We start from the raw sequence: 14,797 nt of genomic DNA on the forward strand, positions 1-14,797 counted from the left end.
CCTGTGTTCCTATAACCGATCACAAGAAGGGCATGCCTTGGGAAGCCACTGCCCCTTCAGTCTGCGCCCCCAGTCTGAAGGCAAGGGGGAAAGGCTATGAAGTTCTGCCTGGCCCAGACTAGAGCAACCAAACTGCAGCTGTTCTTCAGACCTATAAAAATGAACGAAAATGATTGTTGTGATAAGCCATTGAGATTTTGTAGTTATTTGTTTACAACCAAAAGGAGAAAAAGAGAGAGAGAGAGCAATATAGATGTTGGATGTTTTGACTGGAATAGCCGAACACCTCACTCTTCCATCAAATACACATACTAGTAAGTCTCCCTGGCTAGTGTGGCTCAGTTGGTTGGGCATCACCCTGTGCACCCAATGGTTGCTGGTTTGATTCTGGTCAGGGCACATGCCCAGGTTGCAGACTCTGTCTCCTACAGGAGGCAGCCGATCCATGTCCCCCTCTCACATCAATGTTTCTCTCTTTCTCTTTCCCTTTCTCTCTTTCTAAAAATCAATTTAAAAAAAAAAAAACCTTTAAAATATACACATAAGTCATCATCTGGATAAACTTCTATTATCTGTTAAGATCCAATTCAAATGATACTTCCTCTATGAAGCCTGTAAGATTAGTCCTTATCCCCTGTATGCCCTACAGGGCAGGGATTTTTTTTGCCTAGTTTATTCACTGATGTATATCAAGGACCTAACGCACTGCCTGGTACATAGAAGGTCCTCTATAAACATTTGCAGAACGAATGATTTAACTCACTGAACTACTTTAAGTTATATATAAAAATATGTATTCACATTCCCAGTGATCATGCTACTCTTTCCCACAGAGCTGTTTAGGGTCTCATAGGCCTAACTTCCAGGTGAGGAATGTTGGGCTTTGATTTTTAGGCATTTGGAAGCACCCAAAATGTTTGAGTAGGAAAGTATAATGGTTAGAATCAGAACTGCTTGCAAGTGGCTGAGCCCCCTAAATAAAAAGGAGAAGAAAAAAAAAAAAGTGTGTTTAGATGGATGTATACACATCTAATTTTTTTTTCAGGTGAAGATAAAGGTAGTCTGAAAAATATCATTCTGATGGTTTCTCTTCATATTTTAAAAACAGGTTTCTTGAGTTATAATTCACATATTATACAATTCATTTAAAGTGTACAAATCATAGGGTTTTAGTATATTCACAACCTTCAGCACTATCAATTTTATTCTATTTTTAAAAATATATTCTTATTGATTTCAGAGAGGAAGGAGAGGGAGAGATAGAAACATCAATGATGAGAGAGAATCATTGATAGGCTGCCTCCTGCACCCCCCCACCTGGGGATCAAGCCCACAATCTGGGCATATGCCCTTGACCAGAACTGAACCTGGGACCCTTCAGTCCACAGGCCGATGCTCCATCCACTGAGCCAAACCAGCTAGGGCCAGCACTGTCCATTTTAGAACATGTTGATCATCTTGCAAATAAACTCCATTTCCATTAGCAGGCGGCTCCTATTTCCTCCAGTAGTCCCCTACCCACCTCCAGGCCTAGGCAACCACTAATCTACTTTCTGTCTCTATATATCTGCCATTTCAGGACATTTCATATAAATGAAATCGTACACTATGTGGGTCTTTTGTGACTGGCTACTTTCATTTGGCATGTTTTGAAGGCCCTCATACCATTCTGAAATATGAATATGATCAGCTTAAAACATCCTATATAATAAAAGCCTAATATGGAAATTGTCCCCTCAACCAGGAGTTTGACAGAGTTCGACCGCTCGCTATGACCAGGGGGCGGCGCGGAACATGGCGGGCATTAGCAATGCGGCGCTGGAGGAGCTGCTGGCCCCAGTGGGCCCTAATGAGAGCAGGACCGCAGAGGGTTGGTGGAGCAGGTAAGCAGGTGAGCAGGCGGCACCAGGCCAAGGCAGGTGCAAGCAGGGCCCGATCGCCCCCACAGACAGTGACCAGCGGTGGCAGCAGGAAGCGGGGCCGCCTCCTGGCTTCCAGGTGCTGAGGGAGCCGGACAGGGACCCGATGATGCAGGTGGAGAGGGGCGTGTGGGGGCCCGAGAGCCCAGGTGCTGCCCAGGGCCCAGAGGTCAGCTGGGACCTGCCCTTCCACACCAGATGCTCACGCTTCGATCACCAGCCAGGCCTAGGGACTGCACCTGTGCAGGAATTTCGTGCACTGGGCCTCTAGTACGTAATAATTCAGAGCACACATTACAAAGCCAGACTGCTCCGATTTATATGCTAGCTCCATCCCTTATTAGAGTTAAATGATTTGAGGCAACTTATTTAACTTCTCTACACCTTCATTTCCTCATTTGTGAAATAGGTTTAATAACAGAACCTGCCTCATTGGGTCATAGTAAAATTTAAGTGAGTAAATACTTGTAAAGCACTTAGAATAATACCTTACACCCCCCCTGACTAGTGTGGTTAGAGCCTCGGCCTACTCACCAAGTGGTCTCAGGTTAGAATCCCCATCAAGGGCACATACCTAGGTTGCAAGGTCGGGGCTCATGTGTGAGGCAACCAATCTCTCTCTCCGCCTTCCTCCCTCCTTTCCACTCTCTCTGAAAGAAATCAATGAAAAAATATCCCTGGTTTGGAATTAAAAAAAAAAAAAAAAGAACAGTACCTTACCCATACTAAACTATTCACAGGTGTTGTATTAAAGAGAGGGGGATTGTGGATAGATAGTCTCAAAATATTTTTCATAGCTTTGAGATGGGTTTTGGTATATAATAGGTTTGAAAATGAACATCTCAGGATGGGGAAAGGGGAAATGACTGCTAATGAGTATGGGTTTCCTTTCAGGGGAATGCAAATGTTCTAGAATCAGTGGTGATGGTTGCACAACTTTGTGAATATATTAAAAAACCCCTCAATCATATACTTTAAAAGGGTAACTTTTATGTTATTGGAATTATATCAAATTTTTTAAATGACTATCTGTTTCAGAAATTGCTATACTTCAAGCAAAACAGTGAAGGTATACATAAATATATTGCCTTGGAAAAAAACTAGAAATCTAAATAGCTTATCTATTCTATTTCCCCCCCCTGCCCCCCCCCCCCGTGAAGTTTTTCTATACTTCATGTTTTTAAAAATGTTCTACACTTGTGTTTTGTACTGGCTATAAGCTGGGCATAGGGGGAAGATAGAACAGTGTTTGATTACATGGACTTTCACTGAGCCGGAATACATAAAGGGCAAACTTAAAAAGAGAAATCATATTTGCTATTAAGTTATACTAAGTAATAACTATATTCATAAGAGTTAAGAGCTCAGACTCTAAAGTCAGAGAGAATTAGGTACAGTTGCTGTCTGCCTTTTCTCAAGCTAAGTGACCTTGGGCAAGTTACTTAAACCCTCTGAACCTTCTTTTCTTCATCTGTAAACCGAAGAAAATGATAGTAATTTACTTCATGGGCAGTTATGAGGATTAAATTAGATAATGTCAGTGAAACATTTAATACAGTTCCTGGCAAACAGTAAGCACTCAGTAAAGGTTGGTTACGAGAAAGGTCTGATGACAATGTAAGAGGAGGAGGAGGAGGAGGAGGACAGGGAGGAGGAGGAGGAAGACTGTCATCATCACCCAGACTGATTATAACATAAAATAGTACAGATGAGGCAGCAACTTCTGGGCGGGGCGAGCTGCTCAAAACCGCCATTGTCTTCTTGAGAAGAAGGGGGAGTCAAGTAATTGTGTGGTTACTGGACACAAGGACAAAGCAATTGACATCCCCCTCTACTCAAAGCCCTGAGTGAGCTGCGCATTCACAGTGGACCCACAAGGATTTGGCAGCCGTTTACCAATGGGATCCTGGCGTTCGGGTCCAAGAAAACCTTTGCCAAATGCATTCCAGGGATAGAAGAGGGATACGAAATTAACTGATGTACTCTTCTAAAAAAAATTATCCCGTACTTCTGGGAAAACTAGTGGCACTACTGTCATATCCCTTCAGTGCACTGGTCTTTTAAAAATTGTTCTTTGGGGCTTGAAAATTACAAATTTGAGATTGGCAGTGTTCTACTTAAGACTCTAGCCATCTTTTCTTTGGGACTACTGTGATAGCTTCCTAAGTGGTAAGTTACCTACCAGTCTCATCTCCCTCTGCTCCACGCTGCAACTAGGATCCCTTTTTACATACAAAGTCTCATAACCTTTGCAGACCATGCAAAGCTCATCATGACCTGGTCCCTGCCTCATTCCTGAACACTCTCCACCTACCACACTCCTGAAGCTCTAGCCTCCCCCAAACCCTGGGCGTTCTCTGCGGGCACAGCTTTATAATACAACACAATTATATCTACAGATCTCTTTTCAAACATATTATCTCATGTGTGTGTTGTTGCTACCTGTGATTGGGTATGAATAAGAAGTGCCTATTTTTATTATTAATGGATCACTGCAAGGAAGAATAATATACCAGCAAATCACCTCTGGTTAATACTTTTATTGTGAACAATAATAATATTTTAATTTGTAAATCACTAAATAAGTAAATCCAAGCATAGGTTCACACTTCAACAATTTCTTTTTCTTTTTACTTTAATATTGAGTCACTACCCTGCAGAACTATCATATTTGACTAACAGGTCAAGGCAACAAGACTAAAAAAAAAAAAAGCAAGCCCTAACCGGTTTGGCTCAGTGGATAGAGCGTCGGACTGCGGACTGAAGGGTCCCAGGTTCGATTCCAGGTCAAGGGCATGTACCTTGGTTGTGGGCACATCCCCAGTAGGGGTGTGCAGGAGGCAGCTGATCGATGTTTCTAACTCTCTATCCCTCTCCTTTCCTCTCTGTAAAAATCAATAAAATATATTTTAAAATAAATAAATAAATAAATAAAATAAAACTGATTCTCTTCATGTCTACAGTGGTCCAAATATTATAATGACTGAACAACATATACATAGAGGCAGCAAAAAGAACAGTTAATACAAATTATGGGTTTAAAAAACATATGTATTAGTATTATGCTCCACAGTCCAGCTAGCTGCTGAATTATACAGGACCCCAACAAGCACTAACAAAAGTCTGGTTTTAATGTAAACTCATTCTCCTCTTACCTGGCCCTCCAGGGATTCTGTTTCCTGATAAGCAGATCTAACTGTAAGACAATAATATCCCAAGGAGGTTCTGGCCCTGAGCCCTGCAATCCTTAAAGCAACAAACGCTGTCTAACAGAAGAAAACCAGACTACCCACTCACTCCTCAACTCTCTGCCCTAACACCAGGGAATAAAGAATGCCTTGCCAAATAAAAGTTATAAAATTTCTCCAGAGGCAAAATGTTTGTAAATAGAGATGGTCTGCCGTTGATCTCATGCCTAACACCTAGGACATTCTGGAAGACTCCTCAGCAATGATCTCTGAGCCAGACCAAGCTATGTGGGTCAGCACATCCTTTCTATTTATGGAAGCCGAATAACTTGGAACCTCCTATAATGATCGACAGTTAACTCACCATATGTCAATAAAGCTTTGTCAAAAGCCAATGTAAAAATTCCAGAATGTGGGAACAAAAGCCCAGTTTCTTCAACAAATGTTTTGTAATCAAAACATTCAAATTAAAAAGGAAGGAAAGGGAACTTATCAATTAAAAGCTACTGAAGAAACACATGAACTAAATGCAAGGTGTGCACGTTTCTTGGATCCCAATTCAAACAATTAAATTGTTTTTAAAAAATTGAGATGAATGGGGAAATTTTGAACATTAACTAGATTCTTGATTACATTAATGACTGCTCCCTTTTTTTTGGTGACAATCATGGTATTGTTGTCGTATGTAAATAAAAGGGAATCTTTTTTTTTTTTTTTTAAGTCATTAGAACCAGAGTCTACAAAAGGGGAATGGGAGTAGATTAGAGAAACCAACTCAGTTTTACAGATCTTAAGTTGAGTGTTGGGTACATGGATATTTGTCTTATTATTTTTTATCAATTTTTGAATGAAACCCAGTAAAATGGAAAAAAGAAATACTCATAATTATAATTCATAATATTCTTATTGCTATCATTATTGTTGTAGGAAAGAAAAAGAGATCCACCTCATTAGTGTAAAAAGTGAAGACAGGGAAGTAAATTTGAATATATGGTAGATTTGGATCAGAGTTAAGGGCCAGGCAGCAGAGTTTAAGATTTGCTGGGGGAACTGTTGGGTAACAAGTGTCCAGCCATAGAGTAAGAAATTAAAGCAATCCAATAATAGTCTACACGGGATAGCATTATGGTGTATTTGTGGCAGCCTTATTTTTTTTAGCGCCCTGTACAGTGCAATGGATGACTTGAGGCCTTGCTTTGTAATAAAGTGACCGGGTACACATGGCATGACTGTTCGTCATGACAATCCTGAACCAGATCCAGAAATGACAGAAAAGTCAAAAGGTTTCTGCACTGCTGGGAATGGGAGGAAAGAATAATCTAGAAAGGGGGAGGACATGGGGCGTGAGGCTAGGGAGTTCAGCACAACTCGGCACATCCATTGCGACTTTTTCTGCTGATGGGGCACATCATTTATCCTAAGAGAATCACCTCATCAGAACAATGCAGTGTGTGCTGGGCCTAGAACCCATGGCCAAAACGTCAGCACCGATTATTCTCCTGGGCCCTACTCCCACCACGTGCTTGTCAGCAACATACACTCGCACACCACTTTCAGAAACCATAGACTGAGCGGCTAAAACAGATGTAGAGAAATGAGGCCTGTGGCTGGGTTGACAGTTATGCTTACAAGGTCAGTGTGGAAATGAGGATTCTACTTAGCTTATTGAACCCATGTATTTCAAGGCGGCTACGAGAACTTTCTTTCCAACCCTTCCCTTAGATTTCCCTTCTCTGTATCATAGTGCTGCCTCTTTAATGGTTGATCTGTTTTATGGATCCATTTGTGGAGGGCACACTATGTGCTAGGCACAGCTCATGGTGCTTAAGAGCCATCAGGGAATAAAATAAAGATTCCTGCCCCTGAAGAATTTTTCTGTTGAGCGGAGGGGCGGGCAGACAAGTGCGTTTTGGAAATTGACAGGTGTTCCTGCAAAATGAATGAAACCTAACGAGGTGAGGGGTGGAGAGTACAGAGGGGAGGGCAGGTTGATATTGAATCTACCAGCTGATGGAATTATTAACTTTGGAATTCTGTCACTGTCCTCTATCACCCCTCTCCCTCACCACTCATCACACTAGCAAAGTGATCGGGGAAACAAGACAATTGTTGGGTTTATTTCAGAGTAAAAAAATAAATAAATAAATTCAACTCTTTTCTTCATACTCTTTTTCTGAAAAATGAAAGCAAATGTGGTCTAAAGAAGGAAGGCACTAACTGAACTGAAGCAAAGTGATACCAAATAGATTTCTCCTCCCATCTCCTCCCCTACCATAGTCTGTGGTTTGTTGGCATTTATGTCATGACTGGTCCATGCTGTCACGATGAGTCTGGAGCCTTTATGCACAGTGGCTCCCTCAGGCCTAGCCTGTTGGGAACAGCCAAGTAATTAGCAAGCTATTGCCCAACTCCTATAAACTAATGCTATCTTCTTATTGTTTTGTGTGTGTTTTTCCACACTCAAAGCAAGACAAACAAGAGTTGATGGCCTAACCCTGAAAAAGGAGGGGTGATACAAATTATGTAACCCAATTTTAAGTGCATTCTCCCCTTCCACAAACATGTCCTCCCAGCACACACACACACGCACGCACACACACACACACACACACACACACACACAGGGATCAGAGAGAGAGAGAGAAACAAAAACAATGTTTAAATGGAGATTGGTGCTAAAAGGCAAGAGTAAAGATTTGCTTCTCTATATTTTGCAAATTTCTATAATGAAAATGTATAATTTTCACAATTAGGAAAAAAACAACCCAACCATATAGAGATACTTGAGAGATGACCAAAAGATGGCTATGAGAATCAATTGCTCAACACCCTAACAGTTATGATTGCTGAAGAACTACCTGTTGAACTATTCAATATTTTGTGAAATATACTTAGGTTAGATTTATACCTAGAATAGAGACTGATCCACAGAGGAAGAAAACTATAATCTTGCATATCTTATATTTAAATCATGCTGACGACTATAGTTATGATGCTGAATATGGCTCTCTCTCTCTCATTCTTCACACCAGCTATTTAAATTTTGACTCTTAACAGCTGGAAGAAAAGCTGATTTAGTGGTGAAATAAACTTATACTGGAATCATGAGATGTTTACCATAAACTTATATATAAGGTTCAGAAATACTGAAGACTTATTAATTCTTTTGCTTGAAACTTAACCTTCGCATAGGCTTAGGATTTTGGCATGCACCCTCTGAGACATGATTCAAAATGGCAACAAAATTATGAATTGTTTAGAAATTAACTTAACCAAGAATATCCTTCTAGACCTTTATAGTGAAAACCTTAAAGTTCTAGTAAAGAACTTAAAAATGAGCTGATAAAGTATTTAGGGATAAAGGACCATGTCTGCAACTAACTCAAATGGGTCAAGAAAAAAAAAAAGCATAGAAATGTGGAAAGGGAGTAATAAAGCAAATATGGCAAAATGCTAACATTGGCGAGTCTAGATGAGGAATATACAGAAGCTCTTTGTACTAATCTTAGAACTCTTCTGTTAGTTTTAAGTCTTTTCCAAATAAAACAAAAATTATTTTTAAAAGTTGACCTAAAAAAAGAGAGACACACATTACATGCTCTTGGAGGAAATATGTTAATATCAGAAAGACGTCAAGCCTCTCTTAAATAATTTATAAATTCAATGTAATTCCCCCCCCAAAAAAATCCTCAAAAATATAATTTTGGAAGAACCTGATAAACTTATTCCAAATGTTATATTGGAAAATAATTATATGAAACAAATCATTTATTCCAGAAGAGCTAAGTAAACTTAAATATGAAACAGGGCACTTGCTGTGCTAGTCATGAGGACATATTACTAAATCACTGTAATAAAAACAGAACAATAAAAAATATGGAGCAAAACCTGACAGATTCATGGAACAGAACAGAGCCCTAGAGACAGACCAGTATATCCATGGACACCATATGAGAAAGAGGGTACCACAATTCAATGCAGGAAAGCGTGGACTTTTTGGAGATGTTATTGGGGGCGGGGAGGAAAGATTCATTAACTAGAGGCTGGATCACTATCTAACACCACATGCAAGGTGGGCTCTAGATGAATTAAAGATATAGCTGTCACCTAGGGGTTGGGAAGGGCTTCTTAAACAAAAGTCGACAAGCATAAAACAGTCAAAGAATTTATTTATATGATGATATCAAAATTAAGAAATTTTTCTTGATCAAAGCATAACAAAGGCAAAATTAATAGGTGACCAATGAGAAGATATCTGCAAAGTCTATATGTGACAGAGTGATTATCTATACCCGTGGTCAGCAAACTGCAGCTCTCGAGCCACATGCAGCTCTTTGGCCTCTTGAGTGTGGCTCTTCCACAAAATACCACGGCCTGGGCGAGTCCATTTTGAAGAAGTGGCGTTAGAAGAAGTTTAAGTTTAAAAAATTTGGCTCTCAAAAGAAATTTCAATCGTTGTACTGTTGATATTTGGCTCTGTTGACTAATGAGTTTGCCGACCACTGATCTATACTATAAAATTACTTCTACAGCCGAAACCGGTTTGGCTCAGTGGATAGAGCGTCGGCCTGCAGACTCAAGGGTCCCAGGTTCGATTCTGGTCAAGGGTATGTACCTTGGTTGTGGGCACATCCCCAGTAGGGGGTGTGCAAGAGGCAGCTGATTGATGTTTCTCTCTCATCGATGTTTCTAACTCTCTATCCCTCTCTCTTCCCCTCTGTAAAAAATCAATAAAATATATATATTTTTAAAAATTACTTCTACAAGTCTAAGGCAACAACACAGATAGCAACTCCAATAGAAAATGAGCGAAGATACAAGAAGCAGCTATATCTAAATGCATAAGAGATCCTTAAAATCATTAGTAATGAAAAAAAATACAACTCAAAAGGACAAGATAGCACTTTGCACCTATGAGATTAGACAAGGTAAAGAGCTGGATAGAGCTGAGTGTTGGTGGGACATGATGATAAGGAGCCCTCGAACTCTTCTGGTGGGAGAAAGACTGGTGCAACGCTTGTGGAGAGAAATCTGGCACTATTTACTCAAATTCTGTACATGCCAACCTATAATCCAGCAACTCCCTTCTAAGTGTACATCCCACAGATAAATTATACAGCGTTATGAGGATGCTCACTGCAGCAACATTTTTGATGTTGGAGAGCAGGGACAATCTGAGTATCTATCACCAAGAGAGCAGATACACAGCAGGGAGCATTCAGAAACAAAGAATTAGATGTACTCATAGAAACATGGATGGATCTTATAAACAGTCTTAGAGAAAAAAAAAGCAAAATAAAACAGAGCATTAGAAAGTAAGATACACATTTAGAAAACAAATATCCCCACTTTGCAGGATCCTATACACACACAAATAAAACCCCACATTAAATTCATTAGAATAAGTATCTATGAAGCACAAGGTTAAGCATGGGAAGAGGTTAAGATGAATTAAAAACAAAAGAAATCTTTTGGACTCCTTGCATGTTAAAAAACAATTCAAAGGACCGATGATAAACAGAAAATTAGAATTGTTTCCTTCCCCAAAGTTTCCAACTTTCCCAACAACAAAAGCTACTCTGGTTGCCAGCTCTGTTGATGAGTAACAGCTTTTCATCCTTTTTCAAGCAGGAAGGGAAAATTCAGGGATCAGCAGGGTGCTAACGGGATCAGCAGAGAATATTCACGAAAGAGTGCTTTTTGTTCTCATGACCTGACAACCTGACTGGAAAGACCTGATTACCTCTCGGTTTGCAGTGATTCAGCTGCAGGTGTGTCAGGCGTCACGTTGTCAGGTCATTTGAAGCTCTTTAATTTTAGAACCTCTTCGCATACAATCCTCTGGCTCCCCGTGGAAATGTTCCATACTACTAAGAACCATAAAAATGGAGTCTGGTTCAGGGTCACACAGCTAGTATGAAAGGGTAGTCCCTTGACCCCCTTCTGTCCATTCTTGCCCAGCAGCTGGAGTGATCCTGTTAAAACTTAAGTCATCCTGAGCGCCTTTGTTCAGAACCCTCTAATGGCTTGCTTCCCCCTCACTCAGAGTAAAAGCCAAAGTCCTTCAACGGCCTACAGTGACGTGCCCCTTCCCACTCCCACCGCCTCTCCTCTGCTGCCACTCACCCCTCACCCACACGGACACTGCCTGGCCTCCATAACCTCGCAGTGTCTCACACGTGCCAAACGGGCGCCTGCATCCGGAGCCTGGAACCTGCTCATCCCTCTGCCCCCTGCTCTCTCCCTGGTTTACCTTCACGTCATAGATCAAAAATGATCTCAGTAGAGGCCTTCTCTAACCTCTTTGTATAAAAAGTAACCCTGCCCCCCCCCCCGCCACACACACCCTTTCGCACTTAGACCTCTTTAAAGTTCTCTGTTACACTAGTAATTATGTGACCTTCTATCTGCTCACATAGTTGTTTACAGTCTGCCTCCACTCCACTAGAATGTCTATTGCATGAGGGCAGGGCTTTGTCTGTTTCATTCACAGCTGTATCCCTCGCACCTAGAACACTGCCTGGCACATACAGGTGCTCGGTGACTATTCGGTGAATGAATGAACAAATCAGGAGCAAAACCCATGCCTTCGAACTTCCTGGCACGTGCCCTGTATGCCCCACTGTGCTGCCTGGGTTCTTGGCCATATCCTTCATGTTAGAAAACCCTACAAATCTAAAAGTGAAATAATACACTTTCATTACCCTCTGTCTATTTTACCTCCTCCTATGGCCGACTGTTACAGCAGCGAGGATAAAGCATACAACCAAAAGTTAAGACCTTGGTTTATTTACTGGCTCTTTCATTATAGAGCTGTTGTATAATCTGATTTTATGGCTGCAATTTTAGACCTTTTTACCTTTCCAGGGGAGAGAGTTAATTATCTCATAATTAACTGCTGATTAACAAGACTAAGTTATCCAATCTTGAAAATTAGTCTATTCAAATGTCTTCCTGAGCTAAGAATAATAATAAAAATATTTAATATTAATTGATGTGAAACTTTTTGAAAGTATTCTGAATGAATTTTAAGGATGCTTTAGCTGAAGACCAAGCACACTTGAAAATTTCAGAGCAGATAATCTTGTGATAATGCTGTGTTGTCAGTAATTAAATGACTTCAGGAAATGACAGAATAATAAACCTAAAAAATAACTCAAGCCTTATACTTGACAATAGGTATGCAAGCCTTCATTTGCATTCTGTTTTAATTGTGTTTATCATTTTTTTAAAGTTTCCATAAAAAATTTAACACGGAAGTATCTGTAATTTTTTTTTAAAAATCGCTTTTCGATTATTTTAGCCCAGAACAGATAAAGTCCCTGGGAAGGTTGAGAGTAATAAGGACTTTGAAGATTCACTGCGCCTTCTGCAGAAAGGATTTCCCTCTGAGGCAGAAATGAATAACTGTTCCTGGCAGAGGGAAGATAAAAATCTAAACACTGCCTACCTGAACCAGAGCCTCCTGGTGCCCTGCACTCTTCTAAAAATGAGCAACCACCATTCGCTTTTAGGGCATCTTAAGTGGTGACTCAAGAATGGCGACTTCCATCCTTCGCGTGGAGAAAACGTAATGTCACTCAATCAGTGCTTGAAGGGGGCTGTGAATACTGCCATGTGGGTGAAAGGAAAGGGACAAGGGTCTCTGCAGGGGAGAGGGGGACTCAGAGGAAGGAGCCAGAGAAGAAGAAACAGCAGGCAGGGAAGGCTGGGCTTTGGAGCTGCAAGACAAAGTCAGTAACGGGTACATATGTGGACAGACTGTCCACAAAGATTACTGTTACAGCTCAGCGGAAAATACACATAATGTGAACACGGTGGAAAAGGCATCTTATCACATTTTCTGAGGCAGAACGTTCTCATCCTGCTGCAGAGGATACCTGCGCACGCACAGGCCCCACGCTCAGGTCAGACTTCGGCTGTCCTCTACCACACACAAGCACTCCGTTCTCGCCTCCGGGTTTAAGTAAATGTAACACTGCAGGATCTGTAATTGGAAAAATCACTTTCCGCGTATGTCAGCCCAACACTGATGAAGTAACTGGGAGGGTTGAGAAAAATAATAAACCTGTTTTCTTGAAACTTTTTGTTGTCACAATGAGGGACAAGTTTCAAATTAACACGTAAAACCCGGGAGCGTTAGAGATGGAAGGGGGGGGCTTAGAGATGCTTTAATTCAAAAATTTAGAGAAAAATGGGTACTAGGAGATTAACTTGCCCACCACATGGCGTCTATTAATGTTGACGGTAATAAACACAGCACTAACTCAGAGAAATCATGCCTGTATGCTGACAGGTACTTCAGTCTTGCAAAACACAGTTATGGATTAATCAGTCCTACTCTCCCCTGTAACTCAGCTACGCTAACAGTTACAGCTAAAGTATGCTCCAACTCTAAATATTAGTGCTGCCCATGGCTTGCCATATACAATCACGAAAAGAAAAGTTTCAATACACAATGCCCTTCTTACTGTAAAACACACCGAAAGACAAGTGACCAGCATTACAGATTAATGCATCCTACATTATTGCATATCAAAGATCATGAGATTGCTTTTAAAGTGGAGTGGGTCTCCCTTGCATTTAAAATTTAACCCTATACCCCAAGGGTTCTCCACAGCGCCTAATTTGCAGTAGACCTAGCCGGTTCGCAACCCCAGTATTTGTTCATTCAGCTGCCAGCCTCGTCACCCTTTTCAGGGTCATGTGCTTTGAGAAACTGATGCCTGGTGGACATCAGTGCCTGTGGCAGGCACGCAGGTGTCTGCTGGTAACTGCAAACCCTCCCACGATAGATCGAACTAGCATCTCTAGCCCAACAGGTCTTCCTCTTGCTTTAGAAATCACCCCTCCCAGCCTCCCTGACCCAGATGCGTTAACTCCCATACGGACTGGATGTGACTCCGGGCATGCCAGAAGCATGCCTCCATCTGTAAAGTAAGGAGGCTGGGCGAAGGCTGGATTCTTTTCCAGCTTTCAAATTCCGCCTCACCGCCGGAGAGGCAGGGCGGTGCGGGGAAAGGAGCGCTGGGCGGGCTAGACACCATTTAGAAAGCCCACGTCCGCATCCCCCTCGCTGCAGGCCACCCAGCCCCTCCAGCTCCCCGGGACCTCACGGGGCCCGAGCCGATCGCGGACCTGAGGGCGCCCAGGAGGGCCCGGAGCCCCACCGCCCAAGGGTGCGCTGGCCCCGGCAGCGGCCGCCGCGGGGAAGGGGCGGGCGGCGCAGGCCGGGCCGCGCGGCGCGGCAGTCCCTCGGGGCGCGGGTGCCCGGTGCCCGCGGCCCCCAGACAAGGACCAGGGCTTCCCGCCCAGCCCCGCCCGGCCCCTGACCTGCTCTCCGCCGGTCGGCGATCCCGCGGTGGTGCCGCCGGCTATTGCGGCCGCCCGTCCCGGGCCGCTGTCACCTCCGCCCCTGGAAGCGGCGGGCGGGTCATCCAATGTGACTCAGAGCGGCCGCCCCGCCTCCGCCCCCGCCCCCCGCCCAGGCTTCCGCCTCGTGGGGCCCGAGGCAACACACTTCGCCCGGGCCCACCTCCAGGCCCCGCCCACCGGTGACGTCAGGGGGCGGTGCTCCGGGGACCTCCACCCGGGGCGGCTGTCCCGGCCAGTGCGACCCGGGCGCCCTCTGCTCGCGGGCCGGCGGTCCTGCGCGCAGCTCCGGTTAATAGCAAGGTCCTCCCCCGTGCA

General features: G+C 42.9%; 1 protein-coding gene across 1 annotated transcript in view; it reads right to left on the reverse strand.

Annotated features, from left to right (window-relative positions):
* DNMBP (dynamin binding protein) overlaps positions 1-14,511 on the reverse strand; it is a 95,649-nt gene extending 81,138 nt beyond the window's left edge. Inside the window, exon 1 of the mRNA XM_008144174.3 lies at positions 14,441-14,511. The gene's annotated coding sequence lies outside the window, so the exon portion shown is untranslated. The remainder of the gene's footprint in view (positions 1-14,440) is intronic.
* Positions 14,512-14,797: the final 286 nt, after the last annotated feature.

Source organism: Eptesicus fuscus, chromosome 17, assembly GCF_027574615.1.
Source record: "Eptesicus fuscus isolate TK198812 chromosome 17, DD_ASM_mEF_20220401, whole genome shotgun sequence".
Classification (NCBI taxonomy): Eukaryota; Metazoa; Chordata; class Mammalia; order Chiroptera; family Vespertilionidae; genus Eptesicus; species Eptesicus fuscus.